At 42.8% G+C, this 11,970-nt stretch overlaps 1 pseudogene; it reads right to left on the reverse strand.

The window, feature by feature from the left end:
* LOC116884900 overlaps window positions 1-10,809 on the reverse strand; it is a 28,515-nt pseudogene extending 17,706 nt beyond the window's left edge.
* Between the last annotated feature and the right edge of the window lie 1,161 nt (window positions 10,810-11,970).

Genomic DNA, 11,970 nt, shown 5'->3' on the forward strand with positions numbered 1-11,970 from the left:
GACCCTAGCTGAAAGGGAATCCTGGAACAAATTACCTTTCTCACCTCTGGAAAATGGAAAGACCTCTAAAAGAAAGTGAGTAAAAATTTAGTATACCCATTCCAGAAAGTAAAGAGCCTTAGTGTCTCTTGTCTTTACCCAAAAGAATGCCATAGGTTCCTATTTAAAAGCCTTTAGTCTGTGTGCCAGGACCTCAGGGAACCTTTGTAGGCCATGCCCATTCCTTTCTCCATGAAACTTCCTGCTCTTTATCTTGGACTTTACAATTTTCAGTCCATTGCTTTGGGTCAGATGTCTGAGTCTCTATCTGCTGTCTTTGTAGCGACACCTGAGTTGAACTGGATTGCTTGGCTTGATCCAGTTTCATATCTATGCTGTTCCTACCTGACATGGGGACTCTGCACTGGAAGTGGAGGCTAAGATTCGTAGGATAGGAATTCAAAAAGGAAACTATAAATAATTAGAAGCCAAAAGAAAGGACTGGGAAATAACAGCTCAAGTTAGTTTGAGGTGAGCAAAAAAAAAAAAAAAAAAAAAACAAAAAAAAAAAAACAAAAAAAAAAAACAAAAAACAAAAAACAAACAAACAAACAAACAAAAAACCAAAGTACCCCCTCTCCTTTCTCCAATGCTCCTGCTATTTCTATCGAAGTCTGTTGGTTGAAGTCTGTTGGTTGTTGTATTTGTTTGTTCATTTGAGACAGGATCTCATGCAGCCCAGTCTGGCCTCAAATTTATATGCCTGAGAGTGACCTTAAGTTTCTTATCCGTTTGTTTCCTCTTCTTCATGCAGGAATTACAGGAGTTTCCCACCATGCCTAGTTTCTCATTTATGCATTACATTTCAGAATTGCCCTTTTATCCAGGAGCACAACAGACATTCACAGCCAAGTTTAGTATTTCTATACGTCACGTCTTTTGAAGATCTTATAAAGTGATCAGTTCTCAAGGTTCTCAAGGCTGCCTGGGCTTCAGCTGAGCTCAGTGAAATTGAACCAGCATTTCAAGGGCATAGTTGAAGTTCAGGAGGCAGACAATTGAAGAGGCCGCCCAGGAAAAAGAATGATAGCTGACTAAGACACGTGGGGTGAACAAAACTGACAGCGTAATGAGGCTTGGCATGTCAGCAGAAGCGAATGCCTTAAGGAACTGCCCCACCAGGATGGGTTTTCACAGGGACTATGCACTGCTAATGTATAACTCAGAGCAAAAGAGTGACACCATGCTTCCCAAAGCCTCAAGGTAGTGCAAAGCAACTAGTAAAGCCTTCGCATCAAGATAATATGTTAACATCCCACAGGCTATGTAGATAAAGGATTTTCCTGATTATTCAGAGAACAGTCCTGACAGTTAATATTTAATCATTCCTTCCTCCCTTCCTTTTCTTTTCTTTTTAAACAAACAGACAAACAGACAAACCCTCCTGACCTCATGTAGCCCAGGCTAACCTCAAAGTCAATTTGTAGTTGAGGACAGCTTTTAACCTCTATTCCCTTTGGCTCTACCTTCTAAATCCTGGGATTATATTCATGTAAACCATACTTGGTGCTGTACATTGAAGCCAGGGCTTTCCGCATGCTAGGCAAGCACTAACCAAATAAACTACAATCCCAGCAACTTAATGTTTAATTCTTAGTAAAAAAAATAGTTTAATCTATAAAATGAGCTTGTATTTTATGTAATTTTGGGCAAATTACTTAACCTCTCACAGTTCTCATTTCTTTATTTATTTGATAAGGAAAGTAATAGTAGTTGCCTTAGAGAACTGCACTATGAAAATTACATGTAAGCTATTACATTCAAAGCAAAAAGTAACTTTGTTAGTGAATTATTGTGAATTCATTGGCACGGTATTTAGAAGCTGGTTGGAAGTAAGGTGATGTCAGGAGGTAAATAGGTGAGACATTGTGGAGTCTGTGATCAGAGGAAGGAATAAAGCGGATTCCTTAGCTGGGCATGGTGGTGCAGGCCTTTAATCCCAGCCCTCGGAAGGCAAGTAGATCTCTGACTTGAAGTCTAGCCTCGTCTACAGAGGGAGTTCAGTATAGTCAGGGCTACACAGAAAACCTTTGTCTCAAAAAAAAAAAAAAAAAAAAAAAAAAAAAAAAAGAATTGAACTACGTTCTTTGTAATTTGCCCAGTCAATGGAGCAAGTGATGTGTCTGGAGTTATTTACCCCACCCCCTTTCACCTGAAACAGCTTGCCAAAGTTTATTACATGGCTAATAGAAACATAGACCAAGGATCAAGGGAAACCTTAGATGTCTTAAATACTCAAGGTTTACCACAGTACGAATGACAATCTTAAACCCTTGGAGACAGGTCACAACTAAATATATGAAAATATCACATGAATTGTGGCGCATTTAATCACTGATATAACCAGTCATGGTTGTTAATATGAGATAGGCTTTGCTTGTGCTAGCAGGACAAAGGCATCTACTCTGGCCTCAAGCAGACAGGGACCCTAGGGAGACTGACATAAAGATAATTAATAAACAATACTATTGAAAATAATGGCTTTCATACACTTTTGTAACATTGAGGGGATAAGAAGACATTGAGTTGTATACAGTATGACTCTCTTGACATTAGAATATGGCCAAGAGGAGAGAGAATGCTCAACAGTTAAGAGCATATTGTTCTTACAGATCTGGGTTTCATTTCCAGCTCATAGATTCAACACCTACTTCTAACCTTCTTGGGCATATGGCACACATGTGGTACACAGACATATATGTAAGTAAAACAGTCATATACATAAAATAAAATGTAAAGATCTAAAAAGTTAAAAATAATAATGTTCAAGTAAAAACATACTCTTCAGCTACCTATATCTCAAGCTTAATGTAATATTTTTTTTTGAGACAGGGTTTCCCTGTGAAGCTCTGTCTGTCCTGGAACTGGCTCTGTAGACCAGACCAGAACTCAGATATCCCCCTGCCTCTGCCTCCTGAGTGCTAGAGCTAAAGGCGTGTGCCATCATTGCTTGGCTACTTTCTCTATTTGCCGTTTCATTTTCCCAGTGAGAACTTAAGTGTGGTGTAGTTTTTGAAAGCAGCCCTTACCTATAAGGATGCTATGAAATCAAATCAGAAGTTATCTTCTTATCTCCCTGCTGCCTGTAGCTTGTCATCCTCTGTGGTGACTGAGACACAGACTTGAGTGTAGGTATTTCCCTTGGGACTTTAACACTCCAGAGTGGGATGGAAAGAAAGTCAGACACAGAAGAGCTCGGTAGAGAGCATCTTTGATCACTCACCATGGTTGTTGCTGGCATTTAGCCTCCGTGGGTACTCTCTCTCTCTCTCTGGAGACTGTTCCTTGCTTGAATGTTCCTTTGGGAAGCTAAGTATTATCCATGGATTTCTATGCCTGTCGGTCAATAACTACTACTTGAAGCTTTAGTTCTTACCCAGTTCTCAGGGTGTCTTTTGTTTATGAAGAAAGGGCAGGGGAGACTAGCAGACATGGGGTTGGGGGTTCTAGTGTGGAGTGGGGACCTTGAGCATAGAGCTGTCCATAAGCTGACATCATGTGGGATAGAAGGACAGACAAGGCACACAAAGTCCCAGAAACATCGAAACATGCCTACTGTTGAAGGGTTCTGTCCCCATTTCTCCTGCTCAGTAAACACCGAGTCAACAATTCAGGAAACTAAGCAGCAGGGTTCTCACATTTGGGAGCAGGATGGATTCAGGAAGGAAGATGAATCCAATGAGTAGCAACTTCTGAAAGAGGCAGGAATGATGAACCACATTAAAGATGGATGTCAAAGAAGAAGAATGTAAGTTACACATGTATACATCGCTCTTTAAAATTGCACACAGCTTACCCAAAAAAAAATCACACAGCAAAATTTATGCAGGTTAAGTTTCTATTTCCAATAGAGATTTTGGCCAGTCTTACAATTCCTCATCAGAGAGAGGACTAAAAGTACATCTAAGAAGTGCTCAATGAATGCTAGCTAAGATTTTTTTTAAAAAGAGAGACTTTTCAGAAAAAGAAAAGAAATTAAAATTGGTCTCTAGGAGCATAGTTTTCAACCCAAGCCTAGAAGCAAATGATCTGTTTAATCTACAGAGTGTCTCTGGTACCCTCAAAGTGGTCCTGAATTGATAGGCTGCCACTGGGAGAGGGACATCTGTGACACTGCCCACTGTCAGATGGCCTTTGGCTGAACCCTTGCAGGAGATGGCTCAAGAGTGCTCTCAGAGTCCTACACTGGGGTATTCATTGTGCCTTTGCTGACCCATGTGCTTGTCCTAAGAGTCATCAGCAGTGAGGTTTCCATGGGAACCATGAAGGGTTCAGAATTCTATGTCTAAAGCCCGAATCCCAAAGGGAAGAGGCAAGCACCGGGGCGGCCTCCCCAGTAATGGTACGCATTTTAAACTGCCTAATTAAATATTAACCCCAGAGACAGAGCATTAACGGGCCTCCCCTGTAAACTTTGAGTGTCTCATAAACACCCAGAAAGGAATGAGGTAGAATATGCCAAGGAGATTAAGTTTATATGTACACCATTCTGCTCTGTGTGGTCACTGACAAGGGACCCTGGCTGGGGACACAGCTCAGAGGTCACTGCCTCTGGTCTAGCTTCATGGATGACCAGAATGGCATTTCACTGTTTGTGGTGAGGATGAGCAGGAGGGTTACAACGGAGGACCTGTGGCAAAAGACATCTTCCTCCCTTTCATGTTCTCTTTTCCCCATCTCTGAATGCTCAAAGTACTGACTTTTTGTAGGATGTCACAAGAGACAGAAGAAATGGTATGGCGATTTCAAGGTTAGAAGATAAACAGGAAAACCACGGGCAGAGCTGACAGACGTGGACTTTGGCATTACTCTTGTCATTTTTGGATGCGACTATTGACATCTCGGGGCCCAGGTTCATCTTCTGAAAGAAGAAAAGGAGGATATGAAGTACAGTTTGTTTTTTGTTTTTTTTTTTACTTCAGATCAAAAAAATTTTTTTTCTTTCGGAGCTGGGGACCGAACCCAGGGCCTTGCGCTTGCTAGGCAAGCGCTCTACCACTGAGCTAAATCCTCAACCCCCAGAACAAAAATTTTAAGGATCTCCTGTCCAGGATAAAGCCTGCTTTCTGCCTCCATGGAACCCTGAGGATCTTAGTTTGGTTTCTATACATGTCTCAGCAGCCAAGAAACCACTTTCCCTGAATGCGTGAAGCCCTTGTTACTCTGGAGGGGAAAACTCTTCTTTCATGAAGGTCTTAGACTTAAAGCCCCAAGACTCCAACAGTGAAGGTCCCTGGTCCTCTTGCAGTCAGTCCTTCCAATCCCTGTCACCTGTGTGCTTCTTTCTCTGGGTCACTGGTATAGAATTTAATTATAATTTTCTCTTTAAAATAGAGTTGGATTCATGATTGAATTACTTTCATAATTTCGTAGAGGTAAAATTTTGGATTTGGTGGTATAAAATACAGATACATAATGTATGTTTTAAAGTAATTCAGGTCCTGGTTTGGTTTTGTTAATAAAAAACTGCTGAGGTCGGGATACAGCTCAGTTGACAGAGAGTTTGTCTAGCACACATGAAGCCCTGAGTTTGATCTACAGCATAGCATAAATTGGTTGTGATTGTATATGTCTGTAATCCCAGCACTGGGGAGGTAGAAGCAGGAGTTCATAAGTTCAAAGTCACCCTCAACTATACAATTTGTTTGAGGGCAGCCTAAGATACATAATATCTTGTCTTAAAAATATCATTTAAATAAATAAAAAATTTCTCATTAATATACAACAGCCAATATTCTCCAATACCACCCAAACCACACACCTGTCTAGTGCACAGTTTGGGAAGCTTGTCCCGCGGTCGCTAACATCCATGCCAGTTACAGGGACATAGAGGAAATGTCTACCAACTTTCCATTTGCTTCCTCCCCCAATTCTCTGTCGCTAGTCTTAAGGGCAGAAATTACCATCCTGCCTTTCTGCATTGTTTGACTTTGTGATCAGACATTGTATGAGGCAGCTGTCACACCCCAGAGCTGTCCCTGTACCTAGTCTGGCAGCAAAGGACTGGTTCCAGTGTTTGCACCTTGAGCGTCCCCTCCCTGCTGTGGAGGCCTGCGCTGCTGGCCTTGCCGCAGCCTGGCAGACTTTCGCATGAATGACAGGGGCTGGCAGAAGGTTGGCAGTGAGTGGAAGCAGTCCTGACACTCGAGCTGTGTGCCGCGCGCTAATTACACTGATGTGGGGTCTGGGCCGCGTGGTCCTTTGCTCAGAGGAAGGATGCGAGGCAGGCGCAGGGAGCGAGCGGCACTACAGAGGAAACGCGGGAACAGCCGCACCTACGCGCATCCATAATTAATAAAATGCCAGCAGCAACAAAGGCAAACAGGGACCAGAAGCAGGAGAACAGAGTGCCATAAAGCTTTTTAATGGTCGTTTTCTATTAATGTCAGATGGGCGACCGTTTTTTCAAGTGGGTGGAAGGGTTCCAAGGCCCCTATGGTTCAGTCACAAAAGCTAAATGCTGCCATTACCCCTCCTCCCGGAGCTTTGGGGAAGAGCTTAGCTGTCCTACAAGCCAAATGTAATCTTTGAGGTTCAAGTGGGCATCTGATCCTTCTAGCTGTTTGCTCTTTTAAAGAGGTTTCTAGCTGCAAAGCTGAAGTCGCTGTTCTTTTGTCATGACAGTACCACAGCAGTTTTAGTTATCACAGAGAAAGGAAGGTGGGGGGTGGTGTGCATTTTAAGATTACAGGCAATACGGGGGTGGGGGGGTGAACCCCTCAGTGAGAACTTGTTCCTGACTAAAGAGTGCTGTTTCCTCCTGGAAATGGCGGTAATAGATGACCCACATTTTGATAGCATTCTGAGCCTTTGGGGATAATGTCCTCAGAGTGTCAGGTCCAACTAGGACAAGAGACCCCCTCTTGGGCTCTTACCTACATGGTCTCGGAGCCTTTCACATTTCAGGGCTTCCACAGTCATGCCTACATTTTCTGCTATTTATAACCCTGAGAAGTTAACTATTACTGTGAAAAAAGAAGCATGCATTTTACCCATGGACATTATATTTTGTTTTTCAATGTGAGTAGTGTCACAAAAATCCATGCTTTTGCGATTTGTGCACGCCACCACATGCAGCTCGGCTCATTGTTGCACTCCGTGTGTAGAGTCCGGTACCTGACCTTTCTACTTTCCAGTTGCTGTTCAAAGTAATGACGAGGCTTTCCCGCTTCCGTTCCGTTCCTCGTGTTCCAGTGTGTTTGACCTTCCCTCTACTCTTTCCTTAGTGGATTTTTCCACCTGGTTTTCAAGTACGGAAGTTACATTGCGGCCCAGAAATACCTTGCTCAGTGGATCAGCGTCTTAGGTGTTCGGAGTAGGAAAAGGAGTCTCCCACCATAGTGTCTACACGTGGGTTTTTCCCAGTGGTGGCTGCTTGAACCGGAGGCACCTTAGAATAAAAAAATATTATTTAGAGAATATCACTCACCCCTTGTACTGTTTCCCCAGAAGCAAGCACTCCTGAAGTGGGGAAATAATCCCCCATATCAAGGTGTGGGAGTGACTGTTGTGAGTTATAAGGAAGAGCAGTGAGTCTCAAAGGAACTGAAAATGTTTTTAAGATGAATGAAAACAATAGGGCTCAGTACATCGAATTAAGGAGAAAACAAGCAGCCAAGAAATCAAACAAGGATCACAAAGAAGTCACTCAACATGACAAATGGGGACGGGGGGTGGGGGATGGTGTCAGACATATTCGAGTTTCGATACCCACTGACTTCCTTTCATTCGGATGCCAAGAGGACTCATCACAATGCATGTTAATTAGTTTGCTAGGGCTGCAGTAACAATGCAATTCAGTGGGTGGTACTTAACTGCAGAAACTGACTGTTTCATAGTTCTGGAGCCCAGAAATCTGACATCACCCTGTTGGCAGCACTGGTTCCTTCTGGAGGAGAACCTGTCACAGGCCTCTCTCTGGAGTCCTGATCCAGCCTGCTGGAAATCTCCTGTGTTCCCTAGTTTGGAGTACAGTTTCTGCCCTCACCTCACACCTCTGTGTCTGCCTCTCACCTTTTATTAAGGACGGGATGCTTGTAACCTGATCATTTTTGATGATCTTATTTACAGGTGCTAGAATTAGGAGACACAATGCAGCATGAAGTGTGGGCTTTAAAAAAAAATTGCCTTTTACAGTGCCCAGTCCAAATTCTTCACCACTCTCTGGTAGAGTCTAGATGGACCCTCCAGTCAAGGACTCAACCATAAAGTGACACTGACACAGCTAGATGTGCCTTAAATAAGAAAATCTGATTTCTGAATCATTGCCTATATCAACAAAACTCATGAAGCCACCTACAGTTCAGCAAAAGGGAAATGGCTAAATATGTAACACGATTCTCTAAGTGAGCAAGAGCGTCTGAGCTACGTACTACAAGCGAGCCTCTTAGCACATTATTTTAAAGTTACTTATGAATGGGAATAACTTCTTAATTTGCATTAAGCAGTCACTTTAGATGCTTGGAAGAGAATGGGTTATTGGCTATGCCACTTCAGTTTATTGGTCCGGATAAGGCACATCTCTTAAAATACTTATTTTTAAATTTTGTGCGGTAGGTCATTGGTTTTATTGCATCTATGTGCTTTTTTACATTACTTGAAATAGGTTAATAATTTACACTGTTTTTATGGAAAACATGGTTTGTTTGTTTTTTTTTAAAGTTTTTACTTTTTAAAGGGATTCAGCATGTTTACATGGAAATATAAACAGGAGAGTTTCTAACAGTAGTACCCATAATAGCCAATAGTGGATTCTGCCAGAACATGTATCCAATGAGCCATATGGACAAACACATTGTATTATGTCCATGAAGCAGAGAGGAATCAAGTACGGGCCTGTCCCACAAGGTGTCCATGTGTGGGAAACACCAACATGCTGAAGGCCTAAGAGGCACATAGCTCGTGCTTCCACTGACACATTCATACAGACAGATGGTGGATTAGTGGTCACAGAGCTGTGCAGAGGAAGGGACGGTGAGCTTTCATGAACGAGTGTGGAGTTTGTTTTGGGAATGATGAAACTGTTCAGCAAACAGATAGTGCTGATTTCTTAAAATGAGTTAGTTAGTGTTCCTTACATCCTAACGAACTTTCCTTCCCTTCTCTCCTCCCCTGCTCCTCCTTTCCCCCCACCCCATCCACTCCTCTTCTTCTTCTCTTCAGGAAAGGGGGGACCTCCCATGGGTATCAACCAGCCCTGGCATATGACAGTGGTGACTTTTGAACTATCGTCAGTCTTTTCTACCCAACGCCTCTGAACCAATATTTTTAGAACAACTCAAAGCTATCCTGTACACGTGTGGATGTTTTTCTGGCTTTCTATTCTCTAAGCAAATTGGTATCAATGCTGCTATTTGCCTATTTATATGAGCCTTATTATTTACCTTATTAATTAATTAATTAGTGTAATTAATCTACAGATCAAACAAAACTGGGCCCTCAGTTTGAAATGGTTCGACTCTGGATTTTTCAACATCATGATAGTGTGAAAAATGGCATCCATTCAGCAGACATCACAGTGGAGGGAGTTTCACTCTCTCCAAGTTAGTCAGCCATATTCGGTGTGATTCTCTCTTGTAACATCAGTGACCTGGACAGGCAGTCAGGCACAGGACCTGGGGAATAGCAGTTTCCTCAGGGCTTAGAACCTCTTATTTTGGAGGGAAACGTCTTAAGTCATGGGAGATTAAAAAAAAAAAAGGTGAAGTAACAGGTAACCTGCTCCAAGTGCAGGTGAAACATTTTGTGTTCAGGGAAGTTTGTTAAACTCTGGAAGTAAACAACCCAAGGACTTTAGGGAGTGAAGTGCAAGTTTCTGGTTGGGTCATGTAATGCAGACTCATGTGGTGAAGCTGACTCATGTGGGTTTGCTGAGGCCACATGATGTTTGGAGAAAATATCAATAGGGCTCAACGGACAGTGGCTGTGTGCCTGCATAGCCTTGGGACACTTTATTGGTCTTGGTCTTCATCTTCACCCTTGATGATCTTCACGTCGTTGAGAGAAACTTCCTGAAATGAACTGGATTCACCAGATCTCTCCCTCAGTAAGCCTATGTAAGTGGTAATGTCTGCTGAAGACACTCTCACACGTGCAGAATGTCCTAGAAGACTCCCAGACCAGAGGAGCAGCATTGAGAAGACAGAGATTGGCTCAAGTTCAGAGAAGAAACAAAGATGGGCCTAGGTACCTGGAAGAGGCTTGGACCAACTGAGCCAACTGCAAAGGACCTGTTGAGGTGCCCTCAGATGTGCTGTGAGCCTCGGGTCTCCAGCTCTTGTGAGCTGTCACTCATGTGGGGGTAGCCTTTGTGATACAGCTCTCTGTCATTCCTCCCCTCGCTGCACTGGACTTCAGTGGTCTCTGTACTTTAGTCTATCTTCAGTTGCCTATCTGGGGTAACAGGTATTTGCTCATGCCGTCCCAGGAACAGTGTGTCACACGAAAGCTTCGCAGTATGCTGGGCCGCTAAGCTGTAGTGTTTGGCAGGTTAGGATAGGAAAACATGTTAGGACTATAATATCTATAACCTACCACGGATGCACTGGTGTGTCATACCTCGTGAGAAGTTCACGTGAGGGTTTGAGTTGGAATGTCTGCCACGGGCTCATGTTTTGAATGCCTGATCCTAAGCTTGTGGCACAACATTGAAAGTCACCGAGCTTTTAGGAGGTAGGGCACGGCTTACAGAAGTTGGTCACCAGGCATACCTCTCGCTCTGGCCTCTTCTGTCCCGTGTGAGGAGGGCTCATCACATATTCCTGCTGCCATCGATGAGGCTGTGCCAGAGGACTGCCCTCCGGAATCATGAGTTTCTGAGTATTTTGATCAAAGCAATAAAAAACACCAACCAATACAATTTAAGAGTATCTGTGCTCGTAATACTGTGTGCATGGGTTTTATGCAAGCGTTCTGCCATTTGTACAAGAGACTCAAATAACTGTGACTCTTAGCACCTGTGAGACTTCATGAAACCAATTCTCTTCAAATGCTACACAACTCCTTTCTAGAAACCACTGAATTAAACACTTTGCTCACCTTAGTTTCATATGTGTGAGTGTTTTATCTGTCTGTCTGTCTGTCTGTGCCCCACTAAGGAAGAAAAGAGAGGGTGTCATATTTCCTGAAACTGAGTTTATAGATGGTTGTGACCCACCACGTGTGTGCTGGGAACTGAACCCAGGCTCTCTCAAGAGCATTAGGTGCTCTTAATCGCGGAACCATCCCTCCAACCCCCTATAATAACACTTTTTAAAGATTTGTTTTCAAGTTACTAATTCTCTAACATAGATGGTGGGTACAGAAAAGTTAAAGATCTGGAAGTCATAACGGCTGTTAAAATTTGCTGAGTGTTTAGTTTCTGCTAAGCCTGCTATTTGATAAGATATAAACCACCTTTTACAAAGATGGAAAATGGGTTCCTAAAACACCAGGCAACATGTGCAAGGGAATAAACTAATAAAATGTGGAGCTGGACTATTTTTTTTCCAGAGCTGAGGACTGAACCCAGGGCCTTGCGCTTACTAGGCAAGTGCTCTACCACTGAGCACTCCCCAACCCCATGGAGCTGGATTTGAATTCAGACTGGCTGCCTGCAATGTCAGAGAACCCTGCTGATGCGTTGTTATACGTGCAACGACTAAAGCTTAGGCAGAAATGGCCACATTCTTCATTTATGAGAGCATGGGTAAATGAACGCAGATTAATTTAACAACAACAAAAATCTCTGAATTATTTGCCTATGTCTTTCTGTAAACACACATGTTTTGCAAAGCAATGCATGCCTATTTTTAAAGACTCTTATCTACCTACAAATTTTCCAATAGTTTCTCTGTAACTGAGCTAAAAAAGAAAGCTCTCCACATTTCTTTTTGCATACAATTTAATGTTGGCCAAGATGCATAAGGGAAAAATCTAGTCTGGGGTAGCAAT

Source organism: Rattus rattus, chromosome 15, assembly GCF_011064425.1.
Source record: "Rattus rattus isolate New Zealand chromosome 15, Rrattus_CSIRO_v1, whole genome shotgun sequence".
In the NCBI taxonomy this organism is placed as follows: domain Eukaryota; kingdom Metazoa; phylum Chordata; class Mammalia; order Rodentia; family Muridae; genus Rattus; species Rattus rattus.